The sequence below is a fragment of the Pipistrellus kuhlii genome, unplaced genomic scaffold (assembly GCF_014108245.1).
Source record: "Pipistrellus kuhlii isolate mPipKuh1 unplaced genomic scaffold, mPipKuh1.p scaffold_m20_p_12, whole genome shotgun sequence".
Lineage (NCBI taxonomy): Eukaryota > Metazoa > Chordata > Mammalia > Chiroptera > Vespertilionidae > Pipistrellus > Pipistrellus kuhlii.
In genome coordinates, this window is record NW_023425427.1 from 20,133,923 (window position 1) to 20,153,561 (window position 19,639).

The 19,639-nt window shown below is 39.6% G+C and overlaps 1 protein-coding gene across 8 annotated transcripts in view; it reads left to right on the forward strand.

Annotated features, from left to right (window-relative positions):
• Positions 1-3,845: 3,845 nt before the first annotated feature.
• Positions 3,846-19,639, forward strand: part of AGTPBP1 (ATP/GTP binding carboxypeptidase 1) — a 95,008-nt gene continuing 79,214 nt past the window's right edge. For 3 of the 8 annotated variants that reach the window (XM_036433636.2, XM_036433642.2, XM_036433643.2), the window contains exon 1: positions 3,847-4,087. The gene's annotated coding sequence lies outside the window, so the exon portion shown is untranslated. Of the gene's footprint in view, positions 4,088-12,468; positions 12,572-19,639 lie in introns of all 8 variants that reach the window. The other 5 variants (XM_036433633.2, XM_036433635.2, XM_036433638.2 and 2 more) reach the window with 3 other exon arrangements.

Sequence of the window (19,639 nt, forward strand, 5' to 3'; positions counted from 1 at the left end):
CAGGATAAAAACCCTTCTAGGTAAATCTCTGCCTATTTTCCTGGTTCTTTCTTTAGGATAAATTCCTGTAAGAGGATCAAAGGGTATTCCAAATGTTACAATTTTAGATTTGGCAGGAATATTTAAGTCCTATTTCACAAATACAGAAAGCGAGGGCGGAATGGTTTACAGATATGGCTTTTTAAAAAAAATTTTTTTAAGAAAGAGAGAAGGCTCCCCCCCCCCCTTTAAAAAAATATATTTTATTGATTTTTTACAGAGAGGAAGGGAGAGAGATGGAGAGCTAGAAACGTCAATGAGAGAGAAACATCGACCAGCTGCCTCTTGCACACCCCCTACCGGGGATGTGCCCGCAACCAATGTACATGCCCTTGACCAGAATCCAACCTGGTACCTTTCAGTCCGCAGACCGACGCTCTACCACTGAGCCAAACCAGCTTCGGCCAGATACGGCTGTTGTTGGCCCCGGTTGTTGGCCCTGAATCGTGTTATCATTCACAGTCTACCACCTGGCTGCTGGAAACCATTTGTCACTGTAAAAGCTTTTGCTTCCAGAATGACTCCATTGTATCAATATGAAACGCTGGGGCTGCTTCCCTCCATCCCCCAGCCTTGCCACATTCATCGAGGTCCAGCTCACATTGTTCTTGCTGCACTTGTGCTGCATGGTCTATTTGTCATAGCCTTTTAGTTTGACACAGGACAGCTGTTAGGTATTTTGTGTTTAACTCCTCAGAAGATATCAGGAGTAGTACGTCTAGCACAGGAGGAGGGGCGGAATAAATTGATGATTGTTGAATGGTATTGAATAGTTACAACAATCCTGCAACTCTGGAGGACTGGCTATGTTTCAGAAAGTTCGTGATCAAGCTTGTGCTCCTAACATTTATGGTTCCAGATGGAAATGGCTGTAGACTTTTGAGAGGTCTATGGCTGTTCTAAACCTGACAGCTATAGAGTTTTGTTATAAAGTTTGTTGGATTTTATATGGAAGTTAGGAAATCAGCAAGAAAAGAAATAGCTGGCTGGCCTCCAATGCTCACCTTTCTCTTCCCTGACAAGTGAGTCCTAAGTTAAACTAATGCAATGTTTATTGAATGCCTACAAGGCTGAACTTCTATGAGGAATCCTAGTTAAGTGAATAACATTATAAGGTTAGACTCTGATCTACATCACACAATTATTTATGTTTAGTTTTATATATCATAATAAGGTGTGTTGAGGAAGCTGTTTAAAATAGTGGAAAAGAGTGACTGACCGGCAGGGATAGGCTCTGCCTTTTACCTACCCTGTTTCCCCGAAAATAAGATAGTGTCTTATATTAATTTTTGCTCCCAAAGATGTGCTAGGTCTTATTTTCAGGGGATGTCTTATTTTTCCATGAAGAAGAATACCGTACACATTTATTGTTAAATGAAAATAAAGGAAATTTATTATCTGTATACAGTACGGTAGTTGTCAACACAAACCAGACAAACTGTGAATCCTACAATATCAAGAATTTACTCACTTATTCAATGACAATCATGTCATCATCATCTGGAACATCATCATAACAATCCAATTCCTGAATTTCCTGGTGAATTTCTTGTGACTCCATTTCTTTCAGAATCAATGGACCAAATCTCTCATGTTTAGCCTAGGGAGCCTTATTTTCGGGGGGATGCCTTATATTTCACTCAGAAGGAAACCTGTAAGTAGGTCTTATTTTCAGAGGATGTCTTATTTCCGGGGAAACACGGTAGTTGTGTGTGTTAACCAATGGGGCTGTGTTCTGGCCATCAAACCACACTAACCATGCTTTGCTAAAGTGGAATTCAAAATCTATAAACACAAGCATTCACACTTATATTTATATCTTCCCATATTGCCTGTTGATACATTTAGGAAAATGCTGTTCGAAAAAAATTTCATAATACTACATATTTAATTTCTGTAAAATGTTAAATATTTTTAGATAATGCTTTTTGGACTGAGTGGTCTGGGGTGACATTTGTTTTAAAATGATTTAAAATACCATAACCTACTTTTTGGTGCTCAGAGCAGGGGAAACTATGGCATTTGGAAAATGGTAGTCTCTTGTTTATCTCCATAAAGACATCTGCTGAGAGTAGGCTGCAAGAAAGCCGCCTGGTTCACCGTGGATTACTTTTTGTTTTATTTGCTAATCCTCACCTGAGGATATTTTTTCCCATTGATTTTTTTTTTTTAGAGAGTGTGGAGGAAAGAGGAGTGGAAAGAGGAAGAGAGAGATTGATCTGTTGCTTCCCACACTCGACCAGATACCAGCATCAAATCCTACTAGGGATCAAACCTGAGACCCATCTGTGGGAGGACCTGTTTTCTAATTACAGGCTGGGGCCAAGCAACAGGGGCCAGGGCTACTTCTCGAACCTCTTTTATATTGCTCAATTTCATTTAAACAGCAAGATAAGAAAACAAAACAAGGCCTCTCACAGTTCTAAATTTATTTCCCTATCTCAGTGATTTTCAACCTTTTTCATCTTACGGCACACATAAACTAAACTAAACTAAAATTCTGCAGCACATCAAAAGGTATTTTATATATATATATATATATATATTTGCCGATCTGACAAAAATAGGTATAATTTTGATTTATTCACACTGACAGCTGTCGTTGTGTTGGCTGCTGTTTGTTTGTTTGTTTGTTTATTTATTTATTTATTTATTTTGACAATCGTAGGGAAAGAGGTCCGTGGTCCCGACTAGTCAGGTATTGCATGTTTTAAAAATTTTTGCTGCACACGGATTGGAAATCGCTGCCCTAAATGTTTGTAATCATGTTACATTCCTTCCCAGCTACTATAAACAGCTGCCAACGTGACCCATGCTCTTGAAATAAAAAAGTGTATTTATTACAAATATATTACAGTCAAATCAGAAGGAGGGGGTTGTATCCGTATTTAATCTGTCTGGAGCATTACTTTGGCTCAGATAAAAACCCCGTCTTTGCTTTCCGTAGCCCACGTAGCATTGCCATTTTCGTGACTATCTGTAGGCACAACACAAAATAGCAAAAGCATGTCAGCATGCTGCTTTGTTCGCTGCTGCAACAGGCATGCAATTTACTGAGGCTGGGCTGCAAGGTGCGATTTCGCGGTGCTGGGAGGTGGGGGGGGAGGGGGGAGAGGAGAGCCCAGCTGGGGGAACTGCATGTCTTTTAGCTTCAGATCGTGGATTCTCCTTGAGGTCAGGAAAGGGCTAAGCGTCCCGGTGGCCACCCTCAGGGACTGACGTGACCCGGCGTCACGTGGGGGAGAGTTAAGAACCGCTAGTCTAGTGTGACTGAAAGCCTCAGAAGGGAGGGGGTGTGGGGAGATGGATGGCAGCGGGGTGGGCGCCGGATGAACCCCAGGAAAAGGAGGGGGGCTCTGCCAAAACCGGTTAGAGCGTCAGCCTGCGGACTGAAGGGTCCCAGGTTTGATTTCGGTCAAGGGCACATCCCCAGTGGGGGCTGTGCAAGAGGCAGCTGATCCATGATTCTCCCATGGATGTTTCTGGCTCTCTATCCCTCTCTCTCCCTCTCTGTGAAAAATCAATAAAATATATTAAAAAAGAAAAGAAAAGGAGGGGTCTCCCGTTGGAAGCCTGCAGGAGGGTGATTTGTGCAGAGTGGCCTGGCAACCCGTTTGGTTCGGTTGGGCGTCAGCTGCAGGGGCCCGCAGGGCACGCGCGACACCCGCGCCAGCCTCTGGGCCCAGGCCCCCCCCCCCCTCCCCGCCCCCGCTACGCCGGCGCGCGCTCCCCCCGCGCCCATGCGCGCTCCCCATCCCCTGACGCGCGTGCGCCGCCCTCTCCCGGTGCGCGCTCCCCCGCGGGCCGGAGCGTGCGGTGGGCGGGGCGCCGCGCTGACGTTGCCCGGGATGCGGGAAGGTTCCCCCGCTGCCGCTGCCGCCGCCGCCTCTGCCTCGCCTGCCAGCCGGGTGTCTATGAAAACACCCGGTGGCGGGCGGCGAGGGACCCGCCGTGCGTCCAGCGAGCAGCCGCCGGCCCTGCCTGCGCCGAGCCAGCCCGGGGGTGCGGCTCTGCCCCCTCGCTGCCAGCTGCCCCTCCTCAGCCCGCGGTGAGCGCCCCGCCGCCGCCGCCGCCGTCCGCGCGTCCGGCCGGCCGGCCGACCCTCGGTGTGCCCCCCCTGCTCTCCCCGAGCCGCGGCGTCCCCATGGGGGCGGGGGAAGCGGGAGGAGGAGGGCGAGGCCCGGGCCCGCCGCTGTCGGCGCCCGGGGACCCTCACCTGACAGCTTGTGTAACGCGTGTCTGCGGGGAGGTGGCGGGCCGGATCTTGAGGGAAATCTCCCTTGATGGGCTGGATGGAGGTTTGGCTGTTCATGGAAAACGCTCTCTCCCGCTTTCCCACCGAGGAACACCTGATCGACCTCCCTCCCCCATCCCCGCGGAGTAGAGGGGACCCCCCCTTCACCCCCTGCCCTGCCCTTTTCTCCACTCGCCCCGGCGCTGGGCAGAGCCCAGAGGGGTGGTGGGCGGGAGGCCGGGGTGGGGGTGGGGGTGGCGGGTGAGGGTGCGCGACCTGCTTCTCCATCCGCTCCGGTACCCACCCAGCCCTCTGCTCCTCCGTGTGCAGAGCTGCGGGGTGGGTGTGGTGTGACACCTGCGCTGGCTGGCTTTGCTTCCTCGCAAAAGGGCATTTTGGCCTGAAGTGTGTGTGCGCTCTGTTTACAACGTGTGGCCCTGGGTGGGTTTGATTTGAACCTGAATCAGATCGCCCCAGATGACAGTGCAGAGTTTCCCCACAGCCTGCCTGCCTTCCTTCCTTCCTGAGTTGCGGGTTCTTAATTGCAAGTATTCAATTCAAGGACTTCTGCAATCCCTTACGCAAGGCTTGCTTGTTTCCCCCTTCCCCGTGTGTCCTTTAAGCCTATTAGTGCCAGTGTAGCTTTGAATGCCTTGGTTTCCTTTCCTGGGCATTGCCCCGGATAGAATGGAGTTTTAATAGGTATTAGTGTGCTCCATGTGAATGTTGGTAACTGCAAGCCCATTTATTTTCTTTTTTTCCTTTTAAGATAGCTTGCTCGAGTGTCTGAAGGTCTGGCACTGCTGATGACCTATTACGTTTTTAACACGTTGGCATTTTCTTTGGCGATTTTAATTCTGGGTGGATTTTTTTTTTTTTCCTTTAGGTATTCCGAATTGCAGCACTGTTTGCACTGCATGGCAATTTGTAGTTGATAGGACTTGAGCAGTTTCTTGATCACTCATGTTAACTTCTCTTTTGTGCCCGTATTGTAATCTCTGTGTAAATTGAGTTATCAACCCTCTTTAACTTTTGCGTTCTTCTTCCTAAATTGTCTTTTTTCCCTTGGAAAACCAGAAAGTTATTTTTGTAATTGTGTCGTGGAATGTTTTCAGTCCAGTAGACCAAAAAAAGTAGTCGTTTATTTAAGGAGCTTTAAATGGTACATATTTTAAAACCATGTGCCAAAAGTTAAAACTCGGAAGATCTGTAAGGATGTCCTGTGTAATGCCGTGAGATAGTTATCATTTTCTTATCCACTCCTTATTTCTCATCCTTAAGCAAAGTTGTGATGTGACTTGTTAGTTTTCCACTCCACCTTTCCTAAGTTCTACAATGAAGTTTAAAGTTCATATATAATGGCTTTAGAACTCAGCCTTGAATTGCGTGGACACATAATTAGAACTGCAGTCTCACTCTGAACCCTGAAATGACCAGGGGGGTAGTCTGAGAGTTACCCTTGTAATGAGTCAATTTTGCAAAGCATTTAAATGTATTAATTAGTTTAAGCTTTTGAAGAAGAAATTTTTATTGCCTTGAATCAAGGATTATTCTCTTTAGAATAGTCTTACTGGAATCCTGTGTAATGGTTTCATCTCCAATACCAGAGGGAAAAGAGGTCTAGATTATAGTGTACAGTATTCTATTTTACAGTATTGTATTATATTCCTCAGTATTCACCATCCAAAACCTGCTCTTCTTGCTTGAAGTCCCTCAGAGCTTGGAAGTTGAACATTAGTTGTAAAAAATGAGCCGGTTAGTGGGTTCTCTGCAAGTTGGGAGCTTCCTGTAGAGTGTAGACAATTGGTGGAGTGGACACGGACTTTTACACTTGATATATTTCTGTTAGTTACATTGCTTTATCCTATAGTGTGTGACTAAGGGGTTGGGCCTCAGAGCCAGACTGGCTGGTTTTAAATCCTGGCTTTGCTTTAGAAGCAAGTTATTTATCCTCTTTGTGTTTCAATTTTCTCAGCTTTAAAAATGGGATAATAGTGGTTACACCCTTAAGATGATACTAAACATTAAAAGAGCTAATACACCTGAAGTGCTTAGCCTGACACATAGTAAGTGCTCAGGAAATACTATTGCTGCTGCTGCTTTTCTTCAGCCTTTCCAAGGAACTGGTGAGCTGAAGAAGGACTGTGGGCTGATGGGACATTATTAGTGCGGATTAATTCCACTAAGACCCATTCACTTTTTGGGGGCTCAGTGAGAGCTTATTCTCACTGTCCTGCCTTGGAAGCATGTAATTTAGTTTTAAATAAAGCAGCTGGACCCTGAGCAGGTGTCTTGAGATGCTGCTAGAGAGCTGCTCAGGTATCCCTATTTGTCCTTGTGACAGAACCTTGGATTGTCTCCCTCGTGGTGGTGGCGGCTGCTATTTTAATCACCTGTTTTTGAGTATATGATTGTGTGTATTTGACTGTCATGTAATTAGCAAACTCTGCAAAGCATTTAAATGTATTAATGTAGGTTAAGCTTGTCATGTGCTATTGTGAAAAATATTATCTATCAAACTATGTTTGATCAATATATTGCATGGTATTTCCAACATAATACAAAATCACTTTCCTCTAAACATTATTTATTTTTTGTTTTGCTATTAATATTACATAGAGTGAAGTTAGTTTTGATTTGGTATAGTGTTTTTTTTCAGCTTTCATGTAATATTCTTAGGGAAGTTTAAAAAATATTTTTTATTGATTTCAGAGAGGAAGGGAGATAGATAGAAATTTCAATGATGAGAGAGAATCATTGATTGGCTGCCTCCGGCACACCCCACACTGGGCATCGAGTCTGAAACCTGGTCTTGTGTCCTAACTAGGAATAGAACTGTGATCTCCTGGTTCATAGGTCAAAGCTCAAACACTAAAAAGTTATTTTTTAAAAAAATTAATGATTTTATGTATTCTCGATTTGCAGGGATCTGATAGAACATTGGATTGTAATACAGTGTTTTTAAATCAGTTTTAAAACTCTTAGTCTCAGGACCCTATTACACTCTTAAAAAATTATTGAGCACCCTAAAGAGCTTCTGAGTCTTCTCTCTTTTCTTAGTTAATGGGCTAAAGAGTTATCAAGGGTTATATAATAACAAGGGTTATCTTGTTAATGTTTTCAGCGAACCAATTTTTGGTTTCATCGCTTTTTCCTATTCTCGATTTTACTTATCTCTGGCATAATTAAAAAAAATGTTCTTTCTTCTACTGGCTTTGGTTTTAGTTCTCTTTTTTCTAGTTCCTTAAGTTGTAAAGTTAGGTTGTTTATTTGAGAGCTTCCTTCTTTTTAAATTTGCTTATAGCTATACATTTCCTGATGAGCACTCCTTTCCTGCATTGTGTAAATTTTGGTATGTTGTGGTTTTGTTTTCATCTGTCTCTTAAGTATTTCTAATTTCCCTTGTGATTTCTACTTTGCCCATTGGTTGTTTAAGAAAATGTTATTTAATTTTCACAAATGTGTGAATTGTCCAACTTTCCTTCTCTACTGCTTTCTAAATTTATCCTATTGTGGTTGAAGAGATACTTTGTATATCTTACTATGTATGTCTATTTAAAAAAAAATCTATTGAGACTTAATCTGTGGCCTGACCTATAATGTGTCCTAGACTGTCCCATGTGCACTTGAGAAGAATGTGCGTACTATTGTTAAGTAGGCTGCTTGTTCCCTGTATGTCTGTTTGGTTTATTGTGTTGTTTAAGTCCTCTGTTTCTCATCTTCTTTCTGGTTGTTCCATCCATTATTGAGAGTAGGGTACTGAAGCATCCAAGTAGTATTGTACAATAGAATTGTCTGTTTTTCCCTTTAATTCTGTCAGTTTTTGCTTCATGTATTTTGATGGTCTGTTATTAGGTGCATGCCATTTATACTTGTTAAATTTTATTGCTCTCTTGAACCTTTTATTAACATATCCTTTGTCTCTTAAAACTTTTTTTTTTGATTTTTGGATCTAAAGTCTGTTTTGTCTGATAGTATAGCGACCTCTGTTTTCTTTTGATTACTGTTTGCATGGAATATATTTTTCCATTCCTTCACTTTCAAAAGTGAATGTCTAAAGTGAGTGTTGCATCATGGCTTTAAAATTTTTTTATCCATTTTGTTAATCTCTGCCTTTAGATTGGAGAGTTTAATTTATTTACATTTAAGATATTACTGACAAGGAGGAACTTCTGTCATTTTTCTATTTTTTTTTTTTTAATATGCCTTCTAGCTTTCTGTGTCCCTCATATCTTGTGTATTTTGATTCTTATTGGGGATATTAGTGGGACCTGACTTTGGCTAAGGTACTTTCCTTAAAACAAAACTTAAGTCAATTTAATGGGTCAGAGTTATGTTAGAGGCAATGGATATGTTTGTTTCAAGGTAAATTTTTAAATCTCACCTATCACCTATATAGATGTAGGAATTTTGGAATATGTTTAAGCTTAAAATTAGTCATCTGGAATCTGAATTGCTAGAAGAGTAATTTTAAATAAACTAAATTGAAGTGTAGTGGGATTCTACTTCCCCAACAATAAGACCCTATAACTTTTAGTATAATTAATGAATCATATAGCAGAACAAATGAGACCTTTATAAGTGCCAGAATGTCTTTTGTGGAGAAATATGTGAAACATCCAAACTTGTGTTCTTAATGAGGATGCATGATGAGGAAAGGTAAAAAGTATAATCTTTTTATAGGTTTATTCTTACCCACTTTTTTTTTTTTATCAAGTTAATGACAGTAATATATGTGAAATAAATTTTCTTGTTTACAGTTGGGCTAACACATTTATAAACTAATAATTGGATATCATATGAGTCACGTAACTAGGTGAAAAAAATGTCTACTTTAACATAGTAATTTAGAATAGGTAATATACAAAGATCATGCTCACGGTAAGTGTTTCTCTCTTAATTAAAATGGTATTGTCTATCTGCCTATTGCTGGGACGATTACTCTTCCTTTCTTAATAACAAAACAGATATTTTTGACCTCCTTCCCTCAGAGTTTCTCACTTTTTTCTTTATGATGCTGCCACGGGTATGATGGGCATAGTCTTTGGGTTGTTGTTTATTAAACACTGAGGGTTGCAGTTTTTCTCACATTGATGTAATTGGCGTGGGGGAATAATAGTTAGCTCCCTTATGTTCTCAAGAGTGATTTATTCATTTCAGATGGTTAAGCAATCAGAGAAAGTCAACAAAAGATGACTTGTGTTCAGTGTAGCTGTTTGCCCATCTGCCCTGTGGCGGAACCAGCTACCCAGATATTCTTTAACTGGTCTTCTCCTGGTTGCCCGCTCCCACTCCAACAGGAACAATATGGTGTTTAGTAGCGAAGGTTTTCATTGTTAACTAGAGACATGTTTCTTAAATGTTTTTAAACAGTGGAAGTTTTTTTGTCTAACGGTATCTTGAAGGAAGACCTGTCTGTAAACAGATGAGAGTAAAATAGTGATGTCGTTCTGGTTGAATGGGAACTGGACCAAGTTGTTTAGTCAGGGCCAGTCAGAAGGGAATCATGTTTCCTCAGACTGAATTTACAAGATTTAGATGGGACATTGGAGTGTGAACAGTGTTTCTTTTCACTTTTTTAAAAAGCAGTTTAAACTTGAAATAAAAACCATGCATATTTGAAGTATTTATATATCTAGAATATACAACTTTAGGTTTGGGCTGGGTGTCAGAATTTCTTCTATGGATTGTTTGTGGAATGAAAATTAGGACAGCTTGTATGTATGACATTCTGATGCCTGGTGTGTGTGCATGCTTATTGACTTAGCTCATGGGCTTGATTTCAGGCTTAAGCTAGTGAGAATTGAAGTTTTCAGTTTTTAGATTCCCTGGGCTCTGGAACTAATTCTAGTTGAGGAAAAATCTCAAAAATTCAGATCTAAAATTTGGTACTTTTCTTGAGCTAGTAGATGCAATTGCTTGCTTTTCTTTATGCATAGGCTAGCTTGAGGGAGTTGATTTTGCTGTATGATTTTCTCCTAAAGTCAAATTCCCATATATAATCTGAGTATAGGTCATCGTTAAATATATAAGAGCACTCACACAGACCCCTCCTCCAATTTAGAATAATGTTTGCTGTGGATTTTTAGGTGACAGCATAGATTTTTAATGTAGCTTTTTTTTTTTGAAGTGGACGTATCAAGATTTTATTGTCTTATAGTAAAACAAAATATTAAGCTGGATCCCTTGACCCTTTCTCTTCTTATCTCCTCCCAGTTAAAAATGCTTGCATCTCTTAATAGCCAGCATTCTCTTAGGTCTGCAGTTGGGATCAATGCATTCAAACCTCAGCAAAATCTTCTTTGTAGTTTTAGCTTTTCCTCCCCAGAAAATCGGCTTAGTCTGTCCTCCATAAGCCACTCTGCTTCCTGTCACAACGCAGCTTTCCCTGCCCATACAGGGAATCCTTGCCCTTCCTTCTCCTACGGGGTTACTTTTTGGGGTTGATGCTTGCCACACTTCTTACAGACGCTCAGCAGGTTTTAGGAACATCCAGCAGGTTTTAGGAACGTTCACCATGTTTGCGAGAGCGCTATCAGCAGGGAAAGGCAGCTCATTATTATTATTAAAAAAAAAAAAACTTTCGTTGGATAATTAACTCAGAATACATCTCCCAAGACCCAGGTGGGTTGTTTTGCTTTTGTGCAAGTTGGGAGTAGGCATTGAGGTACAGAGGACATAAGTCTCTAATCCTAATTTATAAATCATTGAATTAGGAAAGTTCCTGTGGAGACTAAGCTCGTTTTCCCTTTTAAAGAGCCTTGTTGAGATATAACTCACCATACAATTTTCTCATTTAAAGTATGCAGTTTAGTGGCTTTTAGTATATTTACAGAGTTGTGAAACATTATCACAATCAGTTTTAGAACATTTTTATTACCTCAAAAAGAAACTCTATACCCCTTTACTCTCTCCTCCCACCCTAATCCCTATCTCCCCTAGTCCCAGGTAACCATTTATCTTGTCTATAGGTTTACTTATTTCTGGGTATTTTATATACTTGAATCATATAATGATGTGGTCTTTTGTGGCTGGCTTTGCCCATTTAACGTAATATTTTCAAGTTTCATCTAGGTAGCAAATATTAGTATGTTGTTTCCTTTGATTACTGAATAATATTCCATTGTGTGGATATATCACATTTTATTTATCCATTTATCCATTGATGGGCATTTGGGTTTCCACTTTTTGGTTGCTATGAATAATACTGCTGTGAACATTTGTGTATAAGTCTTTGTGTGGATATAGATTTTCACTTTTTTGGGTTATACCTAGAAATGGACTATCTGAGTCATTTGGATACTTTATGTTTAGCCTTTTAAGGCACTGCTAGACTACTTCCATTGTAGCTGTCCTTTTACATCCCCTTCAGCAATGTATGGGGTTTCCAGTTTCTTCACATTCTTGCTAATATTTATTATTATCTTAATTGTTTATTATTGATTTTGCTGTATGATTTTGAGCTAAGTCAATAAGCATGCACACACACCAGTCACTTTAGTGGGTGTGAAGTGTTATCTTATTGTAGAATAAATTTTCTTTTCTTTTTTATTTTATTTTATTTTTAAATAAATTTTTATTGTTCATATTATTACAAATGTTCCTTTCCCCCCCCTTCTCACCCCACCCTCTGCCCTTTCCCCACCCCCCATTGTCCTCATCCATAGGTGCACAGTTTATGTTCAGTCTCTTCCCACATCCCCCTCTCCCCTTTTCCCCAAGAATAAACAGTTCACTCCCCTTCCATATCTCTGATTCTATTATATTCAACAGTTAATATTGTTCCTCAGATTTTTTTTTTTTTTTTAGTTCCCTTGGTTTTTAGATTCACTTGTTGATAGTTACGTATTTGTTGTTCATAATTTTTATCTTTATTTTGTAGAATAAATTTTAAATAGTAGTTAGGCATAGCAGGGATGATAATAGTCTAAGGTGGAATTCATATTACAATTAAAGTATTTAATAGACTAACTAGGACTATAGTAGCCATCTTAATCCTGGCTATGTGTGATTAGTATCACTTCTAATTTTATTTTATTTTATTTACTTATTTTTTGTTAATCTTCACCCGAGGGTATTTTTTTCATTGATTTTTAGAGAGAGTGAAGGTGGGGGGGGGGTTAAGAGACAGAGAGAGAAACATTGATGTGAGAGAGACTCATTAATTGGCTTCCTCCCTCATGCTTCCTGACCAGGACCCAGGATAGAGCCTGCAACCAAGTTACATGCTCTCGACTGGAATTGAACTTGTGACCCTTCAGTTGACCAGTTGCCGCGCTAACCATCAAGCCAGACCAGGTAGGGTTCACTTCCTAATTAAAAAAAAAAAAAAAAAAAAAAAGAGATTAATCAAATCTCTGAGGATATTGTATGATTCCTCACTCCTTAAAAATTTCTTTATTGAAAAAGAAAAGTGAAGATTCAGTTGTAAGGAACAGAATTATTCTAGATTCCTTAAGCAGAAAGTGTTTATTTACCATAAGAACCAAAGAGCTTAAAGAATTGTTGGGATGTATCAGTTTGGTCCTTTCAAGAGATAGAAACCACACTGTAACTTAACAGGAAAAGATTTGTTTAAAGAACTAAAGGCCTGGTGCACAGATTTGTGCATCTGTGGGGTCCCTCGGCCTGGCTTGAGGCTCTCTGACATCCCTAGAGGGGTCCTGGATTGCAAGAGGGCATAGGCCAGGCTGAGGGATTCCCACCAGTGCACGATGGGGCCTGGGGAGGGAATGCAGGAAGGTTCCACGGCGTGTCTGGCCCCTCTCGCCCAGTCCTGATCGGCTGGACCCCAGCAACAAGCTAATCTACTGGTTAGAGTGTCTGTCCTCTGGTGGTCAGTGTGTGTCATAGCTACTGGTCAACCGGTCACTTGGGCTTATATACCGTGTTTCCCAAAAATAAGACATCTTCTGAAAATAAGACCTACTTACAGGTTTCCTTCTGAGTGAAATATAAGGCATCTCCCTGAAAATAAGGTCCCCCCGAGGCTAAACATGAGAGATTTGGTCCACTGATTCTGAAAGAAATGGAGTCACAAGAAATTCACCAGGAAATTCAGGAATTGGATTGTTATGATGATGTTCCAGAAGATGATGACATGATTGTCATTGAATAAATGAGTCAATTCTTGATACTGTAGGATTCACAGTTTGTCTGGTTTGTGTTGACAACTACTATACTATCGTACCATATACAGATGATACATTTCCTTTATTTTCATTTAACAATAAATGTGTATGGTATTCTTCTTCATGGAAAAATAAGACATCCCCTGAAAATAAGACCTAGCGCATCTTTGGGAGCAAAAATTAATATAAGACACTATCTTATTTTCGGGGAAACAAGGTATATATATATATAGACTGGAGGCCTGGTGCATGAAATTTGTGCATGGATAGGGTCCCTAGGTCTGGCCAGCAATCAGGGCCAGCAGGGGCCTTCCTTCCCCCATTGCCAGCAGCCAGCTGGGGCCTTCCTTTGTTCTGTGTTGTCCCCTGCTGGTCAGTACACATCATAGTGAGCAGTTGAACTCCTAGTCAGTCAAACTCCTGAGGGGACAATTTGCATATTAGCCTTTTATTATATAGGATTATTGACTAGCCTGGCCAGCATGGCTCAGTGGTTGAGCATCAACCTATAAACCAAGGAGATCATGACTCCTGGTCAAGGCACATGCTCGGTTTGCAAGCTCAAACCCCACTGGGGCTCGTGCAGGAATCAATGATTCCCTCTCCTCATTGATGTTTCTTTCTCTCCCTCTCTGAAATCAAGAAAAATACATATATAAAAAAAGAATTATTAACTACTGGGATTGGAGCAATGAGGGGTTTACCAGTAAGAAGTAAAGATAGCTCTAAGCAAAATAGGAAAAACTGATATAAATAGTTACTGAGATAGAGTGAAGCTGAGGTAGTGGATTCCCCTCTCCATCTGGGGTCTAGACCTTGTTGGAAAAGGCAAGGTCAAGGCAAGTAGCTGTGGGTGGTGAATTTGCTGGCTATCAACCCTCTAGGGCGCCAGGGAAAGCTGTTCACGGGGAGATGTCTGTCCGGTCTCTGTGCTACCTCCTGTTGGGGTCGCCCGGTGTGCTGCAGGAGCCTGCTGCTGGGAAAGCCATCCTTGTTGCAGGAGTGGGTCCTGCAGAAGGCTTGTCTGCTGCAGCCTAGTGAGCAAATGAGCCAGAGCAAAATTCTCTCCTCTGCAGTGTCTTTCCAGCGTCCTCTTTTGACAAAGCTTAATATCTTGCCAGCTGGCACAGAAATAAATATTTTGAGGGCATACATTCATTTTCACAGAACAGGCACACGGTGAATTTGGAGATGAGGGGCAATAAATTAATGTCTGGCACAGGTATCATGTGCTTTACAGAACTGTTTGGAGATCTAAAGGAAGAGACTCTAGGTTGAGCTTGAAGCAACAACTCCCAAAACCTCTGCAGAGAACTGAGAAACCAAGGGGTGTGTGTGTGTAATTGTTTCTTTCTTTCTTTCTTTCTTTTTTTTTTTAATTGATTTTTTACAGAGAGGAAGGGAGAGAGATAGAGAGCTAGAAACATCGATGAGAGAGACATCGACCAGCTGCCTTTTGCACACCCCCTACCGGGGATGTGCCCGCAACCAATGTACATGCCCTTGACCGGAATCGAACCTGGACCTTTCAGTCCGCAGACCGACGCTCTACCACTGAGCCAAACCGGTTTCGGCTGTAATTGTTTCTTTTATGATTAAAAGGCCTCCTGTGTAATTGTGAAATTGCTCCTAGATCTTCATTGCTAGAACCACTCTCTTGTTTTAAAATTAGGAAACTGTTGTCGTTGGTCAGGGGGCTGTGTGATCAGGAATCCTTTGCTGTGCTTACTAGCTATAGAACTAAACTGGACCAGGACCAACCTTTTCTGGTCTGCACCAACCCTGCCTACAGAGACTCGACTAGCTTTTCTCAATCTTTATGCACCAGAGGATCCGTGAAATAGTTTTTAGGTCTCAGGGAACTCCTCCATAAAAGGTATAACATCGATAAACTTCCTGATATTAGTATAAATGGAAAGTTTAGATATAATAATTGTTACTACCACCTATAATCCTTTGGTGAAGTATGGATCTTCTGTCCTAAATAGTTTGAAATCTATACTACCAGACACTGGTGAGATGAGATTGTCAGCAATTTTCTGGGAGAGGAAGATACTGCACATGGCATGGGAATAGAGTGAACCAGCCACAGGGTCTGTGGGGGACAGGCTTTGTAGTAACAAAAGGTCACAATAACCTTCCCATCCCTTCACTGTGGGAGTTGTGATTAGTTTGTTTGAATAATTCTGAGAGCTGGCAGGGGACTGAAACTAGTTAGATTTTGGATTCAATCAAGTACAACTGGTTTGGCTGATGGTGGAACTGGCTGGGCGAGGAGTCTTTCCCATTGGATGGGGCACTTGTGGCAAGAGTGGGAGAAGTCTCATTAGGCCTTTGGGGCCCTGGGAAGCTCAGGATTGTAGGACAGTACTGGAAAATAATTAGATCTTTTAACACAGTACTCCAGTAATGACTGCTAATGCTTTATTGACAGAGGATGACATATTTTCTGTGCACCTAATTCTTGTGGCCATCTTACTAGTCTATTCTTTTGTGTGGCTCTCCATCGCACAAAAGATGTAAACTCTGATGTGTTAGTAATGCAGATAGAAAAAATAGGTTTTCCTTTTCTTAAATTTCCCACTTTATTTTTTATTTTATTCAAGTAGGCCTAGGAGTCTTACCACAAATTTTTACTATACAAGATACTGATAAAATATGGCCTGTGTATATGGTATGTACAAGAGTATTTTTATTTATATTTATTTAAAGTGAACAAAAATAACTTTAACCAACCTTATTTGAAAAACAAATAATTAACTTAGTTTACCATTCTGGAAACTAAGCTCATTATCATGATTTTTTTAAAAAAGCATTGGACTCTTTAATTAAAAAAAAAAAAAAAAAAAAAAAAAAAAAAAATATATATATATATATATATATATATATATATATATATATATATATATATATATATATTTTAGAGAGGAAAGGAGAGGGAGATAGAAACATCAATGATGAGAGAGAATCATTGATTGGCTATCTCCTTCATGCCCCCTACTGGGGATTTAGCTCTCTACCTGGGCATGTGCCCTGACCTGGAATTGAACTGTGACCTCCTGCTTGATAGGTTGAAGCTAAACCATTGAGCCACACCAGTTGGAACATTTTTATTTTTATTGATTTCAGAGAGAAAGGGAGAGAGAGAGAAAGAGAAAGAGAGAGAGAGAGAGAGATCTCAGTGATGAGAAAGAATCATTGATTGGCTGCCTAATGCAAGCCCCCAACTGGGGATCAAGCCTGCAACCTGGGCATGTGCCCTTGACGGGAATCGAACTTGGGACCCTTTAGTCTGCAGTCAGACTCTCTATCCACTGAGCCAAACTAGCTAGGGCTTCATGATTTTTAAAGACTCATATGGTAGAGGTATTAAGTTACTGTTAAATAAATGGCTTTAAAAAAATAGGCCCGATAGACTTAATTTAAATAAATATTTCAAGGTTTTTTTTTTTTTTGTAATTTTTTATTGTATTAAAATATATTTGGCCACAATAAAACCACTTAAATCATTTTAAGGTTATAATCCAGTGGCATTAATTACATTCACAATGTTGTCTAACCATAATCAATATTTCCAAAATTTTTCATTACCTCAGGCAGACATTCTATAATTTCCATTAAACAATAAATACCTATTCCCCTTTACCTCCAGCCCTTTAATCTACTTTATAGGCTATGCATTTGCCTATTCTAGATTTTTTCATATAAATGGAAGCAATATTGTTTTGTTTCTGGCTTAACTCATTTAGCACAATGTTTAAAGATTAATTCATGTTGTAGCATGTATCTGAACATTCTTTTTTATTTTCATGTATGTTGTGGCCATAGATATATGTGTTTATTTTTAGACGTTCAGTTCTGTTGCATTCAGCTGTTGTCTATTGGCCTAATACTTGTAAGCTGATTTATATTAATGTATTTACAATATGAAAATTATTGAGAATGCTAAGTGACAAAGCTACTAAAAATAATGTTAATAAAAATATAGCCTAAGACAGAATTTATATTAAAATTTGAAAAAAAACACACCCAACTTCTTTTTTAACCGATTGACATGATGAGGCTCAAATATAGTTCCAGAAGTTTCAAATTATATATATATAATTTGACCTTTTCTGAAAAGGCTTTATACATGACAGTTACTTTTTTAAACTAAAAATAAATAATGAAATTTATGTCTTTCATATGAAAATTGTTTGCTTTCTTTTGTTGAACTTGAAATAACCATTCACAGATTTCATTTTCAACTGACATGATTTTCTCCTTGACTTAATAAACAACTAAAAAATTTCTTACATAAAAAGTTGAACACTTGTAGCCAAAATGCTCATTTCTTTATTGTGATTTGCAGGTCACTACTCTTTCATAGAAACCCAGAATTTTTAAGGGGCAGATCAGTAAATCTCATCTTGAGGGTCTAGCCAGAAAGTGGCACATAAGATTCTTCCTCCTCAAGGTCCAGAGATCCCTTTTCACTCTCAAGTCCAAGTAGCAATCATTTTATGATTTCCTTTTGTCACATGAATTTCCCTGGCCAAGAATCTTGTCACTTGAAGTAAAAATATTTTCTTTAAGGACTTGCCGAGAGTTGTTCAATTGTTTCACGTGATAAGTGTTTGCTAAGGTGACTAGCTTCAGTAGCCCTCTTGATCCTCTGACCTACTTGTGAAAGTACTCCTGCAATTCACCTTTCAGCTGACACCTGTTGAGAACTCGCCTTTTGCTAAGCCACTGGATTTCTGCATGTAGCCGGAGTTTTATGTGCGCTTTGTCCAGGTTTCCATGTAGTTCTTTAAACATTATTGAGTGTACAGGTTTTTGTTGATCATTTTTGTAGCTTTAAGTATAACTTTAAAAAATTTCATCTCCCAGAGTTTTTGACACTTAGCTCTCTGTGAAAATACTGTGTTATGAAGTCAGGTATTTTTAATTTTACTTTTAATTTTTTAATAAGAGTAGCAAATCTTCACATAGAGTCAGCTCTTGATGGGATATTATCAATTCAGATGCCAACATAGTGCTTCCAAACAGACTTTTAGTTTGCAGATAGGAGGACAAAACATTAAATGACCTGTTTTTTTTTTTGTTAATCTTGGGCAGCAAGCACTCTGAGGCAAAAAACTTTTCTTAATTTTACTATTCTCAAATTTTATAATATTTATGGATGCATAATATATCTAGAGTATAATCTTAGATATATTACAGCTTACAAACTCTGGATTCATCAATCTGGATAAAAAACACACCATATATTTCTGCTTATTACATATTTTACATCATGTGACAGGTCAATATGTTGACTTACCTTACTGTTAATATGCTGTAGAACTTGAAACATTTCTCCTATTGCATCTCATATAAGCATTTTACTCGGCATAATTTTACATTCTGATCTCATTAGTTTCTCAGCAATTGGATGGCTTTCCCTTTTCTAGTAAGTTCTGCTACTATGCAAATTGTTTCATCAGCCTTTTCATTGTATATAATTTAAAAAAAAAGAAAAGCTTTATTATGTTTCAGATTCCAATAGTACCTTTAACTTGTTAAATGACTATAATTTGTAGTTAAATGTCCTTTGCATATTGCTGGAACCTTTGTTGCAATTACTTGAAAAGTTGTTTTCCAGAGACAACACAGAATGGAATTGGACAACTTGAATTACCAGCCTATGTGTAAACCCATTGTTCTCAAGATGGGGTTTTGTGTGTGTGTGTGTGTGTGTGTGTGTGTGTGTGTCTTTTGTTGCACTAGTTTAGTGAAATAACTTGCAAAATTGTCCACTGGCCCTTCTCTGGTACCTCATCCTTAAAAATGGACACATTTGATTATAAAGCATATTTGTAATTAAAATGTTATAATGTAAAACATAAGGGCATAATAAATGACCAAATGAGACAATCACAAAATTTCACAGTATAGGTTCCTTGTAATATAGTCAGTCCACATTTTAGAAAGTTTGCACTAATAGCAAAGCATTAGAAATGGGGTAACTGGTATATTTCTTGGTTTTCTTTTTTGTTTTCTTCTCTTTCTTTTCCCCAAGGATTTAAAAAGATCAGTTAGGATGTTGTGTTGAGAATAAACAGACTCTAGGGAGCCAAAGGTAAGAAGGGAGACTAGGATGGTGGCTTGTTCATAGAGGTAGATGTGGTGAAAGTGATCAGATTCTATATTTTAAAAGTAGAATTATCAGGATTTTTTTTTTAATGGATATTTGTTTGAGAGGAGGGGGGGA